This window comes from Euprymna scolopes, chromosome 17 (assembly GCF_053919585.1).
Source record: "Euprymna scolopes isolate OS-2025 chromosome 17, ASM5391958v1, whole genome shotgun sequence".
Taxonomy (NCBI): domain Eukaryota; kingdom Metazoa; phylum Mollusca; class Cephalopoda; order Sepiida; family Sepiolidae; genus Euprymna; species Euprymna scolopes.
Genome location: NC_136498.1, coordinates 57,241,418 through 57,253,523, shown reverse-complemented (window position 1 = coordinate 57,253,523; position 12,106 = coordinate 57,241,418).

The following is a 12,106-nucleotide window of genomic DNA, read 5'->3' as shown; positions in this document are numbered from 1 at the left end:
ATATATATATATATATATATATATATATATACTAGCAGCTCAGTCCGGCTTTTCCCGGGCCCTGTGTACTGTTCATAACTTTATGTGCACATATAATATACATTAAGAAATGTTATGTCGTTAATAATTTGACACGCAGTATATATATATATATATATATATATATATATATATATGTATATATATATTTACAAATATATATAAATATATATATTTATATATATTTATATATATATATATTTATATATATATTTATATATATTTATTTATATATATATATATATATATATATTAACAAGGTTGACTCATGTCCAGGTTACCTATATCTGAAATTGTAAGTGTTTAGACCCAAAATTCGCGGAGGTGTTTGGTAGAATCTACAAAGGCCATCTCTTTTAACTTGGACCTTTTAGCAGCCTAAGTGTCGCTCAAAAACTGATTAAAACGCTTGCTACATGTATCAATACCCTTTATGTAACATTTCAAATATTTAGACCCAAAATTGGTTGAATATTTTGCTAGAGACCGCAAAAGTATAATCTCTCGAATTTTGACTTTTTGGAAGCTCAGATTTTCGGCCAAATAAACAATTAAATCGCTTGCTCTATGTCTAAATACACTTTATGAAAAATTTAAAATGTGCAGACAAAAAATTGGCTTAGTAATTTGGCAGAAGCCACAGGTCTCAATTTTTTAAGAATTTAGCCTCAATTTGACTCCTTAACATTTATAGTTTTGGGTTCACATCAAATTAAAAGGTCTGATACATGTCCAAGTACGCTACATCTAAAATTTTAAGTGTTTAAACCCAAAATTGGCAGAGTAGTTTGGTAGAGTTTTCAAACGTAAAATCGTTGAACCATGGCTCTTTGACAGCCAAATTTCTGTCCGGAAATCGATTAAAAGATTTTACCAAATCTCAATGCTCTTTATGTCAAATCTCGAATCTATAGACTGAAGATTGATTGAGTAGTTTGGTAGTGAAATGTACACACACAGGTATAATTTCACTTATATATATATATATATATATTAGCAGTTCAATCGGGATTTGCTCGGGCCTTATGTACTGTTCATAAGTTGCCCTACGTATGAATAATCTTTATGTAAAATTTCAAATGTTTAGACCAAAAATTGTCTTAATAATTTCGTAAAGACCGCAGAGGTATTTATTTTTAATTTGACCCCAATTTTGACCCCTTAACATTTATTTTTTGGTCTACAATCAAAATTAAAAATTAAAAGTTTTACCCACGCCCAAGTTACTTACATGTAAAATTCTCAGAATTACCCAAAAACACAAAATTATTGGAGAAATTTGGTAGAATCGACAAAGGTCAACTCCTCAAACTTTGAAGTTTTTGCAGCCAAATTTTCGCCTTAAAACTGATTAAAACGCTTGCCGCATGTCTGAATACCCGTTATGTATAAATTTCAAATGTTTAGACCCAAAATTGGCTGCGTAGTTTGCTAGCGACCTCATAGGTAAACTCTTTTAAAATTTGACCCCTTGACACCTCAATTTTTTATCTAAACCAATTAAAAAGTATGTCCCATCTCTGAATACACTTTATAACAAATTTCAAATTTTTAGACGAGAAATTGACTGAGTAATTTTGTAGAGACCGTAGAGGTCAAATTATATTTAACTTTGAACTCAATTTCGACCCTGTAACATTTATTTATTTGACTCAGATCAAATTAAAATGTTTTTATCAATGCCCCAGTAACCTACATTCAAAATTTTTAGTGTTTAGGCCTAAAATTAGTGGAGGAGTTTGGTAGACCTTTCAAAGTTCAAATCGTTGAACTTTAACACATTGAAAGCCAAATTTCTGCCCGAAAACCGACTAAAAAGTTTTTCCCAAATTTCAATAACCCTGATGTCAAATCCCGAGTTTGTAGACTGAAAATTGACAGAATAGTTTGATATGGAAATGTACACACACAGACACACAGACATCTTCACTTGTGTGTGTATATATATATATATATATATATATATATATATATATATATATATATATATATATATAGTTTTGGTTGGGCGTTGAAATCATCTATCTGGCTTTGGCTTATGATGCACATGCATAGATAAATCCGTTTCCGATTTATTATGCGCATGCGTAAATAAATAAAAACAAAATTTTACCTGTCGTTTGTTATTTTTAAATGGCCATTTTACAATGATTTAAAGCAATTTATATATTCTGTAATTGACAGTTTAAAGGTGTAAAAATTACTCGTATATATATATAAGGTTCAGATTAGTTTTCCCATCCGTTGAAACCGTGTCTATAAAATTGAAACTACTTAACTATCAACACATCTAACTTTTTTATATATGGAACATAAAAAATCGTACAATATATAACTGTTACCGAAAGCAATAACAGTAACTTTTATACGTGGTTGCTTTTGTTTCTTATGATTTAAACTATTTTAAAATCCTTTTTCTTGCATTATATTCCGTAATTGACAGTTTAAAGACGTTAAAATTACTTGTAAATATTTATTAATGCTTTAGAAATTATGCAAACAATAGATTTTTATGATTTTAAAAACGGACAACAGTTATGCCCGTGTTTTATGCTATTCTGGATTCAGTCATGAGTCGCACTTCTCTGTTTGTAAATCCATACGCATATTTCCGGTGTGGGCGTGTTTACAACAATGGCCATCGCTTTTAATATAAGAAAATGTATCGCTTAATATATGAAAAACTACGTTTTCTGTATACCAGAAAACTTTTAAAGGTCGTCATTTAAAAGGAAAATGTAAAGGTGGAAACCAAGTAAAAAATTACCAATGTTTTATTCAAGCAGTTTTCATTTTAACTTTTGTAACAAAATTTTATTTTTTATAATGAAAATATGTTTGTGTGATTTTTGTAGAGCAAATACAAAAATATAACTTTTACAAAAAATATTTATGAACTGTTTTTTTTCCAACGAGATTTTGTTTAAGAATATTTATAAAATGCTTTTTTTAAATATATTCATGAATTGCTTTTTTGGTTGGTTGAAAAGACACGGTTCATAAACATATTATTGGAAGTAAAAACAGTTCATGAACAAATATAAAAGCCGTTAATAAATATTTTTGTAACAGTTCTGTTTTACGTTTAGTATGAACAAAATTGCAAACATCTGATGTTCGATTAAAACAAAAAACAGTGCAAAACTTATTTTTTATTATAAAGTTATAATTTTCTCATAAGAGTTCAAATAAAGACTGATTGGAAGAATCTTCTATTTTTATATTTGCTTAAAAAACATTATATACAGTGTTGGCCATGCCTACCTTAAAGTCCTTCTGTGTCAGTTCTGCCGAACAGTTTTGTAAATAAAGAAGTGCGACTCTTAACGAAAATCTCCATACTTATAGAGTAATGTAGTATTATGGTGACTAATCTGTATTAATTCCTAACAGTGCATCGACCAGATACCATAATATTCAGTGTACTGCACCTTATCAAAACATAAAAACAATAAAACATTCGTCAATTAATAATTTTTCATTATGTATATGAAATCAGGTGAAGATAATCACACACGCACATAAAGTGGGGGTATAATGAGGTCTTATCTTGAAACGAATCAGATAAATTTTTCTATATTTTTCATTTTAATATACTTTTACACGAATGTTTCTGATATGTAACAAAACAGTATATATATATATATATATATATATATATATATATATATATATATATATATTCTTAATCCATTTACGTAATTGTTAAAAATATTTTCTTTCCGTCACGAGTATCACGTTTATACATTAATGTTGTATACTTCACGCTTCAATAACTTGTACTGACTGAACGGGTCATGGGTAGTCTGATCTAGTATACCCCCCATATATATATATATATATATATATATATATATATATATATATATATAGTGTATCACAAAAGTGAGTACACCCCTTACATTTCTTCAAATATTTAAGTATATCTCTTCATGGGATAACACTGAAAAAATGATTTTTTTGACACAATGAAACTTAGTCTGTCTGTAGCATATATAACAGAGTACATTTATTTTCCCCTCTGGAAACATTTAAAATGTACAAAATTAGGGAAACATTTAAAATGTTTAGATTTTATAGAAATATAAGGACCTTTGCAAAATATATGAAATGTGAGATTTCTTGTACCAGTATGGAATGTATATACGTGAGGTGTGAACGTTTTTGTAAATATGAGGAATGTGAGAGTTCTTTTAAAAATGTTAAATGTGAGAGTTTTTTTAAAATATGTGGAATGTGAGGGTTCTTTTTAATATGAGGAAGGTGAGAGTTCCTTTAAATATATGGAATGTGAGAAATTTTAGAACTTTGTGAAATGTGCGAATTCTTCTAAATATATGAAATGTGAAAATTCTTGTTAATATGTGGAATATTTTACACATCCACAGTTCTTTGAAATTTGCGAAATCTGTAAATATATAGAATATGTGAGTTGTGCAATTAAGTAAAATATCTTACTGGAATACATATTTGTGCATCTACGTCTCTCTCGTCATAAAAGTATGACGAGAGAGACGGAGAGAGACAGAGAGAGAGACAGAGAGAGACAGAGATAGAAAGGGAGATTAAGAGAAAAAGAGAATTTGAATTGTATAGCCTGCCCATTGCTGATGGCATACTTATCCTGACGCCACCTGGTGTCTGTACCTGTTTAATATATGTTTGAAATGAAAATGGAGGTAATTCTCAAAAAGTTATCAGGTTAATAAACATTCTTCTCTGCCAGGTATAGATGTAACCATCAAACGTAAGGATTATTCTAAATATAGCAAAAGTTTTGGAAACATGACGAGAATCGACAACAACTAATTAAAAGAAATGAATGCTTTAATAAAATAAAAACAGCATAAAAATAAAACGAAAATGTCAGTCAAACCTACCAAAGGCAAAATTAAAAACAAAAAACGAATAATAAAACACAAACGCGGATACATGCTTTTCATGTACTATTTTGCAGACTGCTATTTGTTCTTGTAATCAATGACGTCGGCATAATCGAAGTGTATCTTGTATCGCATGTATCATTATTTTCTATGGATTCTTGTTTCCCGTCGGCAAATATAGCCAGTTTTTGTCTTTTAATTCTTTATTTTTGGATCTGTATCCTCAATTTAAAGCTTCGTCCACTGGCCACTCGGTTCGTCACGCCTTAGTTTTAACTATCTTTATCACTAATAAATACAGGCAGATTCCGTATATAGTGGTCAAGCTTCTTTATAAGATACTCAGTGCATTCGGTGGTCTGTCATGTTTATTTTTATTTTTTTTACTTGGGAGTAACCTCTTATGAGGATTCGGATGCCACTCGGAAATAAGAGTTAATGAATTTAAGGTGGCAGTATAGTTATCTTTAATAGAGTAAAATGGGTAAAATTTGATAATTTATGGGGACGGCTCAACAAGAACTTGTTTACATTGGATTCGAAGGCTACTATGTTGTATGCAACCGGGAAGCAGGCCAGTGGAATGCTGTTCCAGGGGCGGGCAGTTCTGCGAAAGAAGCTTTGTTCATAGAATTTGCGTTTATATTAAGGCACAGATAGAGAGTATTATTTCTTTGTGATAGTTCGACAGATTGGAGTTCAGTCGAGTACTTGCCACGAAAATAACGATAAAGCAGAGGCAGACTCACAACGTCTCTTCTGTGGTAAAGGGGTTGCAGGGAAGAGAAAAGGGCACCGCCTACTAGGTTTCGAAACCGATTTATGTTTGTAATAGCATTTCTGTTAGTCTATCAGACTTGATTTTTATGTGACGATGTATCTCTGTAAGACCTTCACTCCATTTATCTCATACAGGCTGGTTGGTGCGTCCTTTATGCCTCAGTTTGAAATAGCATCTTTATCGCTAAAAAGGCAGGCACATTATATGGTGGCCAAGCCTCTCTATAAGATCCTCTGTGCATTCATTAGTCTGCCATGTATTAGGATTTACGCTTCTCTTTCTTCCTCATTAATAGGCCATTTCCTCGACCCTTTCGGTTGGCAGGATTTCCGGTCCCTGCTGCTTTAGGGCCACGTGAGGTGACGTATAAAAACCCTCGCATGACTTTACACTGGATCTTTTTCGCTTTTTTAACAATTTTGCAGCATGATGCGGCTGAGGCTCGGTGACACATACCTAACACGGCAGTCACCGAAACACAGTCCTATTTCCTTCCATTACCGACCTGATCTGAAGACTATTCGTGACAAACTCGAGACGGAATATACAAGGAGCCAGAACTGAAGGACGCATATGTGTCACCTGTTATTCGAACTTTCCACCCCAGATAAGTTCTCTTGAAGCACGTTTTTCGCAAATCTTACTTTTCTGTACAATTTACTTTTCTCATATCTTCCATTTGTTTACTCAGTAAAATTAGAAGTCATTTGTTTACTCAGTAAAATTAGAAGTCATTTGTTTACTCAGTAAAATTAGAAGTCATTTGTTTACTCAGTAAAACTAGAAGTCATTTGTTTACTCAGTAAAATTAGAAGTCATGTGTTTACTCAGTAAAATTAGAAGTCATTTGTTTACTCAGTAAAACTAGAAGTCATTTGTTTACTCAGTAAAATTAGAAGTCATTTGTTTACTCAGTAAAACTAGAAGGCATTTGTTTACTCAGTAAAATTAGAAGTCATTTGTTTACTCAGTAAAATTGCTTTAAATATTCTACACACTTGTCGCGTTCCTTCTCGAAAAGCAACTATCTTTATATTCTGTTTCAGAGCTTATCCTCGATATGTTACCGCATTCTCACGTGTGAGAATTGAACTCTTCCCAAGGTAAAAATAATCGCAATACATGATAAAGCTTGTAATAGCATTTACGTTGGTCTGTCAGACTTAATCTTAATGTGACCATGTATAAGAGCATTTTATATTTATCCTATACTGTTTGCTTTTAAATGCTTGCGTTCAGATTAGCATTTTCACATTTAAACGTATAAATTTAAGAGACTCATAAGGGACCATCTCCGTCAATCATAAGTATAAAATATCATTATCGTTAATCTGTGACAAGTTAGAAATACCAGTAAAAATAAACCAAAATAAAAACATCATTTATATAAAACGCATTAAAATGTATTTGACCTGCCAAGTATTAACGCATGGAAACGATTTATAAGAATTTGTAAAAGTATCGATTAATTAACTCATATCCCCCCCCTCAAATGCGAAAATAAAGACTTTCTATGTCGGGAGGTCATGTATATCACTCGTAAGTTGAAAATGTCATTTTAACCAATAACATATAGATTACAGTGATCCATTGCTAGTAGTGACCATGCGCACCATGTATGAAATAGCATTTTCGTTGGTTTGTGACATAAGTTAGAAATAGCATTACGAGTATAGAATAGTTAACAGCAAAGAACCCCTAAACAAAAATACATATCTTATATAAAACGCATTATTACGAAATTCTTTACCGAACCTGTATTATCTTAACGCACGGAAACGATTTGTAAGATATTTCAAAATGTAAACGTGTGGATAAGTTAACCTTCGAAATCTCATAACCCATCCCTTTAAAAAATAGTGTAAATATAAAACACATTGTAAAGAAACTTGTTCTGGGTTTAAAATAATCACTAAATATATAGATGGAAGAGACACATTTCTATAAAACACCGTGTCCGTCATAACTTTATATGATTAATAGCACTTTCGTTTGTTTGTTAGGCTTATGTTCCAAACTGTATTTTCGTTAGTATGTCACAGTTACGCTAAAAAGAGCACGTTGGTTGATCTGTGACGTTCATGTTTTGAAGAGTATTTCCGTTGATTTGTGATAGTTCCGTCGAAAATAGCACTTTCGTTTAGTCTATTACGGTTAAATTTGAAATAATATATTACCGTTGGTCTGTGACAGTTACGTTTAATAAAAAGCACGTTTTTTTTGTCTCTTACGCTTAAGTTTCAAATAGTAATACCGTTGGCTCGTAACACTCACGTTTGAAACTGCACTTTCGTTGGTCGGTTACAACTAAGTTTAGAATAGTATTTCCATTGGACTGTGACAATTTAGTGAAAAAATAGCACTTTTGTTGATTTTTTAGGCTTACGTTTTCAATAGTACTCCCATTAATTTGTTACAGATAAGTAACAGATAGCAGTCTTGTTGATTTCCTAGGATTATGTTAAGAATAGAAATATTGTTGTTTTGTCACAGTATAGTAGTAAATAGGTCTTTCAATGGTTTGTTACGCTTAAGTTTGAAATCGTACTTTCCTTGGTGTGTCACAATTAAATTTTGAAATAATAATTCGTTAGCCTGTCACATTTAAGTTCGGATATAACTTCCACCACCTGACATTCAAGAGGAGTGGCTGCATCTTACGCATATCAGGTCTTGTTTATCTAGAAGAACGACTAATACATCCAACTTATAATCATGGCGTTGCATGTTTGTAGCATAAAACTTTTTTGTTTCAATCGCTGATATGGATCTCTCGTTTCCTTGTCTATATTGTATTTACCATCAGCCCGAAGACAATCAAACATTGGCATGTTTCTGAATGTTGTAATAAAAATAACAACAGACAAATGGAACAAGATGAGAAGTAATCAATTGGCGGCGAAACACATTCAGTTGAAATTGTTTTTTTTTTTTGCCTTTGATTGGTTGAAAGAAGAATCGTTAATTAGGTTAGCATTTCGTTGTGGTGTATTATATTTCTAATGTTTTGCGTTCATGATTTAAATTAATTTCTTTTAATCTATACAAGTGATATGTGTAAGAGGGGAAAACATGGAATCTAATACATAAATATAAAGTGATGTATGTGTTTGTTTGTAAAGCTGTATATGTGTAACATAAGGCACACACACATACACACATATATATATATATATATATATATATTATTTTATATATATATATATATATATACATATATATATATATATATATATATATATATATATATATATTGAAATATATAGCTCTCATCTTCGGGAGTTCTCAAGTTTTAACAAGCTTCTGGGCTTGACCTTTACTCCTGATCTTAGATGGAACACGCACATCAAATCTTTTGCAAAGGCCGCTGGAAAAATGATTGGATCCTTCTATCGATCCAGTAGATATCTCACTGCTGATGCAATTTATCTATATATGCCAAGGTACGTCACAGGATGGAGTACTGTTGCCACATCTGGACAGGAGCTGCTAGAAATGATTTGGCCTGCCTTGACAGAATTCAAAATAGACTTTGTAGTCTCGTAGGAGATGTCCTTTTCTCTTCGCTGCAACCTCTATCTCACAGAAGAGATGATGCGAGTTTGTCTCTACTTTATCGTTATTTTCATGGAAAGTGTTCGACTAAGCTTCAACCTCTGCCCCCCCCTCGCCAAACTTTCACTAGAAACACTCGTCTAGCTGAAAACATTATCAATTCCCCCTCCACTCTTTATCTGTGCCTAAACCTACACGTAGATACATGAACAAAGCTTCTTTATTAGAACTGCACGCCTATGGAATAGTCTTCCGTTTTCCTGCTTTCCAGCTTACTAGAATATGGTTGTCTTCAAGTTCCACGTAAACAATTTTTGATGAGCCGTTCGACTTAAGTTAAGAAATTTACCGAATTTCCATTACTAACGATTACTATATTGTCCAGTCGACACTGTCCACTGTTAACCCTTATCCTCGAGTGGTCTCTGGGCCTTGATAAGTGGATATGCCTTTAAATATACATATATATACATATATATGTACACATATGCCTATACAAATACACACATGTATATATATATACATACACAAACACACACACACACACACACACATATATATATATATATTAAGTAATGTGATTTATAATTTAAAATTTAAAAATTTAAAAAAAATTTCAAAATTTAAAAATCAAATTTTAATTAAATTAAAAATCAGTTTCATAAGAAGGAACAACAACAAAATCAATTATCTGTACGATCGTTTCGGAAATCCGTGCTTTTTATTGTGGTATACATGAAGATATGTTTTTTGGTAAGCAAGGTCTCCTCATCAGCAAATTTAGGAGGGTTTTTATTGAATTTAAAAGACACCATAAATAAACCTAGCATTAAAAGTAAGGCAGATGAATCTGAAAAAATTGAAATAAAAGGTTTGGATTTAAAATTTATAAGAAAATTAATATGGGTTAGAGATAGAAATAAGTAGAGAAAAATATATATTTTTGAATTTACATAATAAATTTGATTTAAAAATATATATAGAGATAGTTACCTTTTAATTATTCTTTTTTTGAAATCAGGAACTGTGTTTAAAGTAGTCATTTAGATGTTTGCTATAGCTTTTTATTTTATTGAATGATGAATTTTAAAAGGGCGACGCTCGTGCAATAAATTGTTTCCGTTAGCGTATTTTTGATTTAAAGACGCTACAGTTTATATATATAGAGAGAATATTTCTATTACAAATTTTTTAAGGGGAGATAATTGTCATGTGTTCTTGACTTTATTATTTGTTTTACGGGTCTAAGGGAGGTAATTGGTCTAACTTTATTTATTAAAAAAAATATATATAATAATAATTGTAATCTATTTTTACTAATAAGTAATTTTTAATGATTTAAGGTGGTTTATATTTATTAAGTTTAAACCAACGTTTATGACTGCATGTCAGAAGCTCCTGTCTTGAATTTAATAGTTTGGTTGTACTTTTTATATCTTCATATTTTAAATTTTTTAGGGTCTCTTTTGTACATAGTGCACAAAATTTATCTCCTGGTTTATATGATTTGCAAGTCTCAATTATTTGCCATTTTAAGTTGAAAGAAATATTGCTGTTTTTTAGTTGCCAAATATAGTTGGATAGAGTAGTTTGGTTTGATAAAGAGTTATTTTTAAAAGAATGTTTGTGCGTTGAAATTCTATGTTTTATTAGGCCAGATGTGGAACCAATATATATTACCTCTTGATTGTTGTGATTATTTTCCGTTAGGTCTATTGTTGGATTATTATGTGGTGAGTTGATTAGTAATTGATCGGTAGATTGATTTAAGTTGGTGTTATTATTTAATCTGGTAGTTGAGTTATGGCTGTTAATAGGTTCTTGTAGATTTGGAGTTTTTGATACTGTGCAGCTATAGATAACATTTTTAATTTTACATGAGCCTTGTAGGGGACATTTATTTTTTCTTCTACAGTTACAGTCCGATGTATTTTGTATAGTTGTATTTTGTAGTTTATTAATTTTCTTATTATTAGAGCTAATTATTTTCTGATGAAGGTTAGGCATAGTAGAGTAAGAGACTTTAATTGTGTTCTTATTGAAAATTTTATTATATCTATGGGGGGCTTTAAAGTTCTTATCTAATATTTTAAAAAATTCTCTAGCAATGTTTGTTTCTAGGTTTTTGGAATATGGGGGGTTGAACCATAGGATCTCCTTGTGTCTATTCTTACGTTTACGGGTTTTAGTTTGCTGTTTATTTGTATTATTATCTAATATTTGTAGTTTGGTTTTATCTTTTTTTGTCTCTTGGTTATTTTTCTTAACTCGTATACGTATATTATAATAATAATATAACTCGTATACGTATATTATAATAGTAAGAAAATTTATTTTTCTTAACTCGTATACGTATATTATAATAATAATATAACTCGTATACGTATATTATAATAATAAGAAAATTAATAAATTACAAAATACAACTATACAAAATACATCGGACTGTAACTGTAGAAGAAAAAATAAATGTCCCCTACAAGGCTCATGTAAAATTAAAAATGTTATCTATAGCTGCACAGTATCAAAAACTCCAAATCTACAAGAACCTATTAACAGCCATAACTCAACTACCAGATTAAATAATAACACCAACTTAAATCAATCTACCGATCAATTACTAATCAACTCACCACATAATAATCCAACAATAGACCTAACGGAAAATAATCACAACAATCAAGAGGTAATATATATTGGTTCCACATCTGGCCTAATAAAACATAGAATTTCAACGCACAAACATTCTTTTAAAAATAACTCTTTATCAAACCAAACTACTCTATCCAACTATATTTGGCAACTAAAAAACAGCAATATTTCTTTCAACTTAAAATGGCAAATAATT